Source organism: Tenrec ecaudatus, chromosome 10, assembly GCF_050624435.1.
Source record: "Tenrec ecaudatus isolate mTenEca1 chromosome 10, mTenEca1.hap1, whole genome shotgun sequence".
Classification (NCBI taxonomy): Eukaryota; Metazoa; Chordata; class Mammalia; order Afrosoricida; family Tenrecidae; genus Tenrec; species Tenrec ecaudatus.
The window spans coordinates 135,919,462-135,931,728 of record NC_134539.1 but is presented as its reverse complement, the minus strand read 5'-3'; positions in this window follow the sequence as shown (position 1 = coordinate 135,931,728).

Sequence of the window (12,267 nt, the reverse complement as noted above, 5' to 3'; positions counted from 1 at the left end):
GGAGCATAGTAGGGTAGTGGTTATGAGTTGGGCTGTGACCTGCAAGGTCAGCAGTTCAAAACCACCAGCCACAGCTCGGGAGAAAGATGGGGCTTTCTACTCCCATAAAGAGTTTCAATCTTGTAAGCCCAGAGGAAGAAGTCTACCCTTCCCTGGAGGGTCACTGTGAGTCGTGAGTGTGGTCTGGGGTTTATAAAGGATCCCTGGTGGCCTGGTGTGGGGCTGCGAAGAGAAAGATCCACAGTTCAAATCACCAGAAGCCCCGCAGGAGAAAGATGAAGCTTTCTGCTGCGGTCAAGCCTGACAGTCCTAAACACCCGTAGGGCGTGTCTGCCCTGACCTTTCAGGTCCCTATGACTCAAGTTGACTCGATGACACTGAGTTTTGGTATTTCCCTAAGAAACCTCAAACCCATAAGCATTCTCTGTGAATTTTATGTGACCATTGCCATGTATTGTCAGGGTCGGCAGAGAGGCCGAGAGCGCTATGGGAGGACTGGTTCATGCTCGGATTCGTACCCAGTTGGAGAGGAGGTATGTCTGGCCTCTGCCTCCTTGCGAGCCTCTCTCCGCCCTCGTAAAGTTAGTGGAGGTCAGACATTGCCCCACCGCAGTTTCACAAGATCCTCCCTTCCCTTGGGAAGCCTGTCCCGATCTCCCCCAGTCTCAGCCCAGTGTCTTGTTCACATTCTCCTGTGGAGCAAGGGCATCGAGAGCTTGTCAGCGCTGAACTGCAGATCAGCCTCCCCACTGCACTGCGAGCTCCTGGGGAGCAGCGACATTACTGTTTCCCTAGCTCCAGCCCCATACATTGTTCTCAGGAAACCGCCCACCGGCAGGAGCCAACCTGATGCAGTGGTCAGACAGAAGGAACCCTGGGAGACAGCGGCTGTGCTGACCCAGGGAGGTGGGCTCTTTCCCTCTCTCTTGTGGGAGTCACTCCATGCTGGGGGTGCGTGCCTATTACTGAGGAGAGACATCTGAGCGCATCCTGTCATCTGCCAGTGGGGTGCTCCGCACCCCTGGAGTTGTTCTAGCAGGGGGGACAGGGTGCGGCCGTCATTCCCCCTCTCTGGGGACCAGCGGCAGGATCAGACCAACAGGGCAAGGAGATGGGTGCCCTGGGCACTGAGGCTAGGCGCAGTGACTCTGGAGAGAACCCTTCAGCTCTCTGGGCCTCCGTTTCCACATCTGTGAAATGGCTCAAAAACATCCTGGTTCCAACTGTAATCCCACCAAGAAACCAGACAGGGGCGCCGCGGCATGTTGTGGAGAGAGCATCACACGGGAGGGCTGCTGTCCCCTACTCTCTGTCCTTAGTAGTCCCTTCTCTTTCCTCAGTTTCCTCATCTGCAACTAAAGCAGCGGTTCTCGACCTTTGGGGGTCGAAGGACCCTTTGACAGGGGTCGCCCGACTCATCACAGTAGTAAAATGACAGTGATGAAGTAGCAACGAGAATAATGTTATGGTTGGGGGTTCACCACCACGTGGGGAACTGTATGAAAGGGCCGCGGCATGAGGAAGGTGGAGAACCGCTGCCTTAGGGGAATAACACCGCCATCCCAGAGGATGCTCTGGGAAGAACACGCCACTGGTGTGCCAAGCAGCTGAGCAGGACTTGCCCCGTGTTTGCTGCACGCGTAGATGTGACTCCCTCGCCCTGATCCCAAAATCGGCCGGTAGATTCAGTGCCTCCCCACTGCATCCTGCCAGGGGACTGGTCTGAGGCTTGCTGGTGACCCATCTGAGTGTGGCCCAGGGCTGGAATGGCCAGGTGAGTGTCGTCACCTAGGTGCCACGAAAGTAGCCACCCACGACCCTACCACCAGAGAGGCAGAACCTGGATTCTGAGTATAGTCTGGGGACCGCACACCCAATGCTCCTGTCACACCAGCGGACCACCTCATGGGCTCACTGCTCATGCCTGGTCACCCTCCCTTTGTCCCCAGGTGACCCCACTGCATTCCTGTGGTTTGGGGTTTGCTGGGGTGGTGGCAGCCGCTGAAGTCTTGGCACCCTCCCACGAGAAGTGGGGAGGGGGCTCCGGAGAGCAAATTCCTCTTCAAATGAGATTCTCGTGGTTTCCTCGGCTGGAGCAGAAAGCAAACAATGTGGAATTAAATTTCTCTGGAAAACAGGCTCCACAAGTGGAGATCTAAGCGTCTCTTTAGGCACAGAGCCCACCGCTCCTCCTGGTGCCAGGCTGGACGCCCTCTGCCTTCCAGGCTCGGTGGTTGAGCAATCTTACCTCTCGAGGCCATGCACCCCTCCCCTCCCCTGGACTTCAAGGGCCCAGAGATTGAGTCCAGTTTTTCCCAGACTCGGCTCACGCACCCTGACCGGAGATAGTGGAGAACCCGGAAACTGGAGCATCCTCCTGGGCCAGTACACACCCACTATGTCTGATGCCACTGGTGGATGAATTTCAGGATCAAGTTACAAAGACCAGGGGATGTGGTGAGACTCGCCGTCTCTCTGGGGCTCCAGACTGAGTGACACACTCTAGAGAGTCAGATCCAAAGAGACAGAGCCTCCAGCCGACTTCCCTCTGCCCCACCCTCTCAGCCCTCAGTCCAATGCCACCTTAGATCCCGGCAAGAAAGGCCACTGCAAACAGGCAGAATATTACGCAGCCCTGAAAAAGAAGAATGGCCTGATGCTGCCACCAGAACGAGCCTGGAAGACAAGACGCTGAGTGACACACACCGTTTCGGAAGGCCACGTGTGATCCCGTGGATAAACAGAGCCAGAGCAAGACCTTTTAAAACTGCAACAACAAAAGCACCAGAATGGGTGAACCCAGCAAGACAGAAGACAGCTGGTTTCCAGGAATTGATTAGAGCATCTCATGTCAACGTAATGCACCCTCCTGTACAAAGGACACGTGGTCTGAAACTAGTCTACAGAAATAGCAAGGGGAAAAAAAAGAGTCTCCCCAAGTCCTTAAAAAAAAATCAGCACTGTGGACTCAGCTCCAACTCATAACAACCTTATTATCAGATAAAGTAGACTGTCCGTACCATCTCCAAGACTGAAGTCTTTAGTGAAGCAGACCGCCACATCTTCCTATCGCAGAACAGGGGACAGGCTCGAACCACTGGCCCTTCAGTGAGCAGCTGAAGGTTTAAACAATACACTACCAGGCTCCCACCCCAAACCCAAGGACACCCTTTTGTCAGATGGACCACAGACGGCAAATGTGGATAATCAAGATTCCTGAACATGACATGTCTTTCCATCAGGGTCAACGTTGGGTGAATGTAGCATTTGGGTGGAGAGGGACATACTAAAGTACTCAGATATGAAGTGTAAAAGTTGTCTCAATTGTCAGATGATTTTTTTTATACTGAAAACTTATGCATTCCCTGTAAAACGGTCTTTCACACCACCATCAAAGAAAGAAAAGAAGTGCTCAGCCTACCTAACATCTCCCAAGTGAAGGGTCTTGCGTGGGTTTGCGATCCATTTGCTGAAAGTATTTAAAATGCAACAGACTCCAGTTTCTTTGCAAGCATAACGGATTGACGTGACAGAAGATGTAAATTTATGAGCCAAATTTGTATAATGGGTGGAAGAACTGAGAAATGGAGCACCTTGGTTTTAATCAGCTGAGCCCGCGGGCCCCTCGCTCCCCGCACCCAGGGTCTAGGCAAGGCAGCCTTTTCAGCTTGTGACAGCCATGGAAACTGAATATGGAAATCCACCGAGTTTAGAGCCAGGCCTTCAGATCACTGCTGCATAAAGTGTTAAACCACAATTTTCAAAACTAAAACAAAGCATACTGGTCCCATTGTTCTCACAGTGAGGACAGAAAAGGCATTTTGAACCATCAGTTAATGAAATGCCTAAAAATGTTCTTTTATAGCTAATAGATTCCCCTTGTTTCATGTCTACTGATTTAGTTTTATGGCAACCATAACGTAATGATGTCACATTCTGTGTCGCGTCTCTATGGTTACGTATGTCGTGTACACTTGTACACCTATGGTTTTATAATCTACATTCATCAGGTTCTATATGTTGGATATAGCGTTCTATGCATGTCATTCATTAAAAAAAATAGATGGTGGAGGTGCCTGCTCAAATGATGGGAGCGTGGACAATAACGTTTAAGCTTCTGGGGAGGAGGGGGTGGAGTGGGAGAGGGAGGGGATAAAGGGGAGCTGATATCAAGGAGATCGAGAAGAAAGAAAATGTATTGAAATGCATTGTGGTAGCAACTGTACAATCCTGCTTGATGTGATTGAACTGTGGATCGTTATGATATCTGTAAGCGTTCCCAATAAAATGATGTAAAATTTTATTTTCATAAAAATCTTTTAAAAATAAAGTTTGAGCTTGAGGGTGGGTCTGAGGACCCCTCCAGCTGTGGCATCCTACGTCCTGGGTGAGGCCGTGGATAAGGAAGATGCTCCTCACGTGACCCTTGCCTGCCCTGGAGGGGCAAGGGGTCCTCCGAGTTTCAGGCGTGGATTCTCTAGGCAGGGAGTCAGAGGAAGGTGAGGACTGAGACTCGGCAGCGCGACCCCCTCCTATTCCATGGAATCCCTTCCCTGCACTAGACAGGACTCTCCTCCTCCACCTGCCCTTGGCAACAGAGAAGGGTGACTTCCCTCCAGCTCAGAAGAGAACTCAGAGGCCCTGAGAGGTTCACCATCTTTCCTGGAATCTCGTCGTAAATGGGCGATGGAGCCAGAGGGCAAGTGCAAGTATGCGGCGTACCTACTCTGCGCTGTTTCCCTGCTCTGCTTCCTGTGGACCTTGAGGGATGGTGTGGCTTGGGGTTGCCATCTCTGTGGGAGGTCCTTCCTGCTTCGGATTCAGTCGTACATGCTGTGACTAAAGTGTAGACTGATCAGGAAGCTAAAGACTAAAGACAGGTCCGTTCTCTGCTGCATCACAGGAAAGAGCATCTTTGGGCACCCAAAGACTGGGTTCCAGAGAAACCCATGGCTGCAGCTTTGCTTCCCATTCAGGGGGTTCAGCAGCTCCCTGAAGCAAAATGATTGCTCTGAGACACAGATGTTTCCGGCTACTCTGCCCTGCTTAAAAGCGTCCCTGTGCTGTACGTTGAATTGTGTCTCCCACCAAAAGATAAATTAATAAATAGGTTGATGTTATAACCTCCGGTACCTGTGAATTTGGTGCTGTTTACAAGTCTTTGGAGATGCTATTCGGTGAATATGAAATCATACCAGGATAGGGTGGGTTCTCATCCAACATGACCGGTGAGGGAATGTCGTGGAAGCTATGTCTGCCCTCCTCTGACTTCACAAGGGGAAGGAAAATCCAGCTCCACATATGCCTCAGGAGGATTCCTGTGAGACCAGCCTGACCTCCAGCCTCTAACCTTCTTTACCCTGTTCTGACATCGCATGTCCCTCCCATGACACAGTTGCTTTGCTGCAATGGATACACAGAACTCAGACAACACTCGTGATTTATGGAGACTTATTAGGGAGGTGAACAGGTTGTAGGTTAGGCTCAGAAATGTTAAGAATACAGTTCTTTGGTCCATAGAGTCTCTTCTCAGTCACATAGTGCCTTGGGCAAGTGTTCCAAAGCTCATAGAGGGCTGATAAATGTCACCACTAAATGTCAGGTACCCAGCCCACTCTGCAAGCCAGCCTCCTGCTCACAGGTACTCAGATGGGCTGGTTCGATGTACCAGGAAACCCAGCGCTCTGTCTCATGGTCTCTGCTGCTGCCTCAGCCGTTGCCACCAGTTCTTCACACAAAGATCTTAGGGTCCCAAAGATGCACTCTGCTCACGGCTCTTCCACCCTGATGGTCATGAGATTCTCTCCTCCTGCTTCATAACCATTGAAGTGACAAAACTGACCAATCCCCACATTAGTTTCACACATCTTATTTGCTCTCACCCAGTCTTCTGCTGAGAGTTAAAAAGACTATGTATAAAAGAGCTCTACCAACTAATTCAACTGGGTCACAAATGGTGTCCTTATTTTTGTTTTTGTTTTTTAAAAAAAAAGAAGTCAGAAAGAGACAGAAGGACCATGAACTAAGCATGTATTTCTAAGCTGACAGTTCCTTGGAGTCCCCCAGAGCAAGGACCTTTCCCCGGACTGAGACCTTGCTGGAGCAGCACCCTCTTCACATGTCTATTTGGACTTCAAGCACCCAGGACAGTGCGAGCCACGTGGTTTCGTCATTTAACGCCAACCCATTGGTGGGCTATCATAATGCAGCCTTAAGAAACGAAAGCCTGCTGTGTCTCCATTGCCCAGGAAATTCCAGCTGCCAAGGCCCCTCCCCGGGAGCCGCAACACACCTGCACCAGTCACCCTGCTCGCCAATTCAAGAGGAAAGGAATTCCATGTGGGTAATTCCATGCTGGAAGAACAGCCTCAAGCAATGGCTCCCAGTCTACCCACTGACCCTGTGCTCCTTGGGCAAGGACCTGGCCCCATGCGCAGCTCTACCCCAGCCCCTGAATACGCAGGTGCTCCTGAAAGGGCTTCTGGAAGATGGAGTCCTGAGGTTCTCTACGCCTCCCACCCCACAAAGGCACACTCTCGGGTGAGTTTTTTGTTTGGTTGATGGGTTTCCTTTAGTGAGAGAAATACCATCGGGAGGGTTTGGGTGCTGAGGGGAGGGGACGGTCACCTAGAGTCTCTTCTCCTGGAGGCAAGCTTAGGGCAAGGTGGCCACTTCAATCAGAGAAATGGTGTGTTTTGAAGCTTGAAAGAAAGTTGCCTCACCTGTGGGAACTGGTGGTACCAGAGGTAGGAGTCACCAGGCAGGGCCCAGGAGGCAACTGAGGCTGAAGTTGGCGTTTTTCTGGGGCTGGACCTAAAGAAAGTGGCCAGGAGGTGAACTAAAAGGGCCAAGACCTGGCCCCTCCAGTCCAGCCCTGAGAACCAAGGCAAAGGCCATTCTTAGTACTGCCTCCTGGAGGTGGCAAGGGTCAGAGCAGAGTGGCCACCTTCACGGGAGCCTGGATACTCCATCTGCAGGCCCCCAGTCCCTTCCCACCCAAGAAACCTCCGCTGTTGGCCCTCCCACCACCCTGAGCAGCAGCGTCCCTATAGTACAGCTGTACTTGGGGCTGCCTCTCCCCTCTCCCCCCAGGACAGGGCGCCATTTTCTTAGCTCAGAAAAGAAATTGCCACCCCAAGCCAGCCGAACTGCCTGGACAGACAGATGTAGACATCTTCCATGCGTCACTATAGGGACTGACTGCCTGGGGAAATTTTGTAAACCATTGCCCACTGGCCACCTACAACTCAAGCTTACCAGGCCTCTGGGGATCCAGTGGTGTCCAAAACTTTAAGGCTCCAAGCAGGAAAGCACTGGACACCCCCCCTTTCCCCCTGTTCCCTCCAAAGGCTGTCAAACTGAGCCCTGGGTGGGTGCTTTGCTAGCTCCCTCACTTCAAACCAACCAGCCCAGACCAGCTGGCCTCCAACACCAGGGCCCCTCCCCCACTGTGACCCAGCGGCTGGAGACCCCTGGGGATATGTGGGGGACCCCTGACACAGAACCAACCGGGAGGGAGCTGGAGCTATGGAGAGGGAGTGCCTGACCTCCCCAGGCCTCCACATCAGCAGGAGAGGAGCCCCCTTCCAAAACAGAGGAGCTCAGCAGTTCCGGTGTCCCTCCCCCACCTCCCGCCCCCCACGCTGCCCAGGGCCTGAGCCAGCCTAGCTGTCTCAGAAGAGGCATGGGAAGGGTCTCCTGCCCACTGGCCTCCAGCTTGCCTGGGGCAAGCCCGCCCCCCCCCCTGGCTGCCATTCGGGATGCCCCAAGGACACCTTGGCTCAAGCAACACCCAGTCGACCCAAGGCTCCCCTGTCCACGTGCCCCGTACCCACACAGGACACGTGGGCGGTCCTCTCCTGCCTGAACCAGCCTTACCTGAGCTAGTCAGGAATGCTGGCTGCGGGAGAGGCGGGGCCTGCAGGCGGCCTGTTCTGCCACGTGGGGAGCCTGAGGGGGGGGGGAGGAGGAAGGAGGAGCTGGGAGGGACCTAAGACTACTCTTCAAGTAGGTGTGGAGGTGAGCGCTCACTCCTCACCTGGGCTCTGAGCAGACTGGTCCCTGGAACTGGAAGTGACCAGGTAGGTTTCTCCGTTCTTTAAGGAGGAGGGCAGGCGTTGGGAGACCTGTCACCCCCTCCTGAGCTCTGACTCATTTAACCCTTGGTCCCCACTTCTGCACAGCTCCCTGGGGTCTGCGCAGACAGAGGGAAATGGGAAGGAGGTCATTGGCTGAGAGAGATGACCCCCACCCCGCATCAAGCCTTCTAAGAAAACTATTCCTGGGTGGGGGGTTGGGGGAGGAGGAAGCCTGGACCCAGGGATGTGGGGAGGAAGGGACAATGAGCATTCCTAGAACACTAAACCTGACCCCCCCACACCCACCTCTAAAGGGTCAGGGTCCCCACCTGGCTTCTGCTGCCCCTGGGCCTGCTGGCTAGTCCTGGGGGGGAGGGAGGGAGCAGTTTGAGGCCACTCCTAGGTCACTCACTCCTGGGGTAGGAGTGATTTGGCTATTGAGCAAAGTGTTGGTGGGGGATGGGTGGGTTCAGGCTTACCCACTCCTCTCCTGCCTCCAGGACCTGGGCTTGTCTGAGGGAGACAGCAAATGGGAAGAAGAGGTTGAAGGAAGAGGCAGAGGAGGGGATTTGCGAGTGGGGGGCTTACTGCCTCTGGAAGTGGCTTTGGGAACAAAAGAGGGGGGGTGAGTTGGGATCTGAAGGGGGTGAATGTGAAGGTAGTGGGTGAGAGGAACCTGCAAATAGGAAATAGCGGGTTCCCCCTCAACTCACTCTCAGTCCTGAGTCTCCCCTACCGCTGAGAGCAGGGGGAAAGGAGGGTCCAGGGCTGAAGGAGTGAGCCAGAGGTCAGCCAGTTGCGGTTCAGGGGTGTTCAAAGGGAGAAGAGTTTAAAGAAGAGCCCACAGCTCAGTCTGCGCAGCCCCCACTCCATTCCAGGGTCCGAGGAGAGGCAGGGGTGTGAGGGGTCTGAACCTCTGAAGTAGCAGCATAGGGTAAGAAGATCCTGGGAAGAGGAAGGCAAGACTGTGGGGTCAAGTTCTGCTTCCTCTGCCTGCTGTGTGTCTGAACTTGGGCAAATCCCTAGGCCCAGAGTAACCTTACCTACCGCACCGGTCTGTTGAGAAAACGAAATCCCGAATACTGAGTGCTGTCACTATGCCCCCATTATAAAGATGGGGAAACTGAGGCCCAGAGAGGCCAGGACCCTTGCCAAGGGCAGCACAGAAACAGCCGCTAAAACAGAAAGCGGCTGTGAAGTCAGTATCAGTAACTCTCGCTTCCCCAGAAAGCCCTGCCAAGGTCCTGTCCCCACTCACCCGTCCCCTTGGAGCCTGTGGGGGAAAGTTGCTATCCTCAACTGCCCCAGGGGGAGGAGCAGCGAGGGGGAAGCCCAGCTCCCTTCCACGGCCATTTATAGGCAAGCTCCTTGATGCCCAGGATGCTCCTCCTTCCCTGGGACCTGCAGGGAGAAGCCTGGCAGCAGGCCTCCAGAAGCTTTGGTGGGGGGTGGAGGGGGCCGACTTAGCTTACTGTGTGGCCTTGGTCGACTCCCATCCCCTCTCTGGGCTTCAGGTGTCCCTCCGTATTGAATTCCGTGGTCCAAAGCCCCACAGCATGGGTTTGAATCCCAGCTCCACCATTTTGCTCACTGTGTGGCTGGCACAGGTTTCTTAAACCCGAGTCTTAGTATCTTTGTCTGTAACATAGACTGAAAACAGAGGGTCAGCAGCCCCTAGGGTTGTGAAGGAATTCAATGAGATGCCATAGGTCTGCCTTATCTAGCTCACAGTGGAAGGCTTTAGGAAACAGAAATCTACCCCCCACAGTGTACAGGCCTGGAAGTACAGGTGCCAGCTCCAGGGGAAGGCCTTTATCCTTCTCTCAGATCTGGACCAAGGTCTTTGTCTCCCAGCATCCCTCAGAGATACGCCTGTCTCTTGTCATCAGTCTTCCTCTGGGTCTAGGAGGTTCTCAGCACAGGGACCCCCACCTCCAAAGGTGGCCCACCACTCTGTTCTTTCTCGGTGGTACTGAACTCCCTCCCTCTCCCTCTTTCCGTTTCTCACTTGTAAGAAAAGGGTGCTGCAGACCACGCCCAGGGGAGCTCCCCTTACACAGCACTAAGGCCATGATCCATGTAAAGGTGGTGACTGTACTAAGGGTGATGTGCAGCTCACCCCAGTCCTGCCCCATTAGCATAGCAAACAACCTAATCCTCTATCACACAAAGTAATCCAATCCGGACTGACTCCTTACTGGGGGCAGAGGTGAGGATTACAGCCCATCACAGCACGGAGCAGAACCTCAGGGCTCTGGGAATCCCAGCTCAGCCAAGCGGACACATATGTGGGGGATGCCATTCGAGCCCATCCATGAAGCTGTCTGCACACAGTGAGTGCTCAGCAAATGGGGATCTTCTCCATTGTTAAGCCCCGACCAGCCTCCCTGCCATGGGGGTGTGTTAGATTCCTTAAGTCTTCTAAGTAGTGCTGAAAGATGCTCAATTGCTTTCACAAGACTGTCTCCTTGGTTCTGCGCCTCTCTCTGGGAGGGCAGGAGGCAGAAGTCCATCTTCCCGTCTCGTAGGTGAGGTTACAGAGGGGCAGAGGCCCATGGTAAGAGACGGTTTGAGCCCGGGTTACAGTTTAAGGGTCCACATGCCAGAGTTTCAGTCCCTCACTTGCCCCCCTCCACCGCCACCCGCAGTGACTCTCAACTGCCTTTTCCAGCACCGAGCTCTGCATCAGATGCAGGTCTTGGTGGAGACGTCTTGGGGAAGGGGAGAAGCAGAGGTGGAGAACATTAAGATGGCACAGGCAACACCTCTTTCCTAGCCCCACTATGAGCAACCAGCACCTGGCCTTCAGGTTAGACAATGAGCAGAACTTTCCACAGTAAGGGAAATGAGACAGTTGGGACGAACCCTCGGGGAGTAAATATCATCTGAGGGTGCTGTGCTAAGGCTCACATCACCCTTGAGTTGAGTCCACACCCCTAAGCTCCACCAGCTGGCTCCAAACCCCTCAGCACTCTGTTCTTGGAGGCTGTTATGCCTCTAGATTACCCCATTGCCTGCACACACACACTGTACCCCCTACTGGGAACTCGCCTGCATCCCCACCCTAACCTGCCCTGCTCAGCTAGTCCTGTTTCTCCTTCTCGTTTCCCTTAACCTGTCCCTTCCTCCAGGAAGTCTTCCCTGACCACCCTATCAGTGCCTCCAGAGTCCCTCCACTGCCCCTCTTCGCTGCATGGTCGCTCCGCACTTGACTTGTCCGTTTCACCGACAGGACCAGGTGGAGCAGCAGTGAAGTGCATGACCCCACACCAGGCAGCCTGAGGTCAAGGATGCTCTGACAGTTGCTGGCCATGTGACCCTTGAGCAAAGTTAACTTGCCTCTCCAAGTCTCAAGTTCTCTTGTAAAACGGGATAATGCTAATACCTAGTTCCCAGAGTTATTATAAGGATTTTTTTTCATGTATCTGACATGAACTTGTACGTCACTGAAGACTCCAAATGCATTTCCATTTTAATTCTCCTCCTTCCTTGGCCTCTCAGACCAATATTCAGATCTGCAGGGTAAGGAATATGGAGAGGGATTTTTAGTTGTTTGGTTTTTGTTGTGTTTTGTGTGTGTGTGTGTGTGCGCGCTTTGGGTTGTGTTGCTGGTTTTGTTTTGTTTTGATTTTTATGTATTTTTTTTCCTGTGAAAGGAAAAAAAACAATTATAAGGATTTTTAAACAGTTTTGTGTATCACTAGCAGTGCCAACATGCTTCGTAATCCCAGGTTGGTACAAAGAGCCAACAGGCTTGGCTGCTGACTGAAAGGGGAGAAGCTTGGGTCCACCGAGAGAGGTCCCTTGAAGCAGGGCCCAGTGATCCACCCCAGCAGTCAGCCACGGGCACCTGCAGAACACAGTTTCCACTCTCACACATACTGGGTCACCATGAGCAAACCTCAACGCGGTGGGAGCTGGTTTTTTATAAGTGAACTCTGGGATCGATAGCAGGAGAAAGGCAGGGCTTTCTAGTCCCACAAAATGTTACAGTCTCAGAAGCCCACGAGCCACCCGGCCTATAGAGTCACGATGGGTCTGCGTGGACTCCAACACACCAAGGTGGGTGAGCTAGCTAGTTGGTGATAGGAAGGAGAGGGAGGGAAGCGAGGGCTCCTGGGCACCCCCCACCCGTCTGGCAGGAGGTCGCATGGTGGTGACCTCCAGGTTGCTATGATTCTGGACGCCG